At 39.0% G+C, this 656-nt stretch overlaps 1 non-coding gene across 1 annotated transcript; it reads left to right on the forward strand.

Annotated features, from left to right (window-relative positions):
• Positions 1 to 258: 258 nt before the first annotated feature.
• Positions 259 to 365, forward strand: LOC139846172 (small nucleolar RNA R71). Its single transcript, XR_011758909.1, has one exon. It is a non-coding gene; the product is annotated as a small nucleolar RNA R71 (small nucleolar RNA).
• The last annotated feature ends 291 nt before the right edge of the window (positions 366 to 656 follow it).

Genomic DNA, 656 nt, shown 5'->3' on the forward strand with positions numbered 1-656 from the left:
ATTCGTCTTTCGAAAGCATCTATTTTTGCTGAAACGGAATCAAAGTCATGGCTAGAATCGGCTCTAGCCACTTTAGATGAACGAAAAATATCTTTTTCTTGGTGCCACTCATGCGAGTGGGAGGCTGTGTTATCAATAATTTTGTAAGCTTCAGTTGCGGTTTTCTTCTTAATGGAACCACCAGCTGTTATGTCGATGTCTTTTCGTGTAGCAACGTTGACACCTTGGTAGAATATTTATACTATTTGATAAGTGTCTAAACCGTGTTGAGGACATCCTCTCAACATCCTTCCGAATCTTGTCCACGCCTCATATAATGTTTCATTTGGCTTTTGTGTGAACGTAACAATTTCTCCTTGAAGTCTCACGGCTTTAGATGCCGGAAAGAATCTTTGAAGAAAATTTTCAACTAAGACATCCCATGTGTCAATCGCCTCTTCAGGTAACGATTCTAACCAATTTTTGGCTTCTCCTTTTAAAGTCCAAGGAAACAACATGAGATAGATCTGCTCATCTTCCACTTCTCGGATTTTGAATAGTGTACAAATTCTTTTAAACGTACGAAGGTGTTCGTTAGGATCTTCATTCGGTGCACCACTGAATTGGCATTGGTTAGTTACCATGTGTAGAATTTGTCCTTTGATTTCATAATCTGG

Source organism: Rutidosis leptorrhynchoides, chromosome 4 (genome assembly GCF_046630445.1).
Source record: "Rutidosis leptorrhynchoides isolate AG116_Rl617_1_P2 chromosome 4, CSIRO_AGI_Rlap_v1, whole genome shotgun sequence".
NCBI lineage: Eukaryota > Viridiplantae > Streptophyta > Magnoliopsida > Asterales > Asteraceae > Rutidosis > Rutidosis leptorrhynchoides.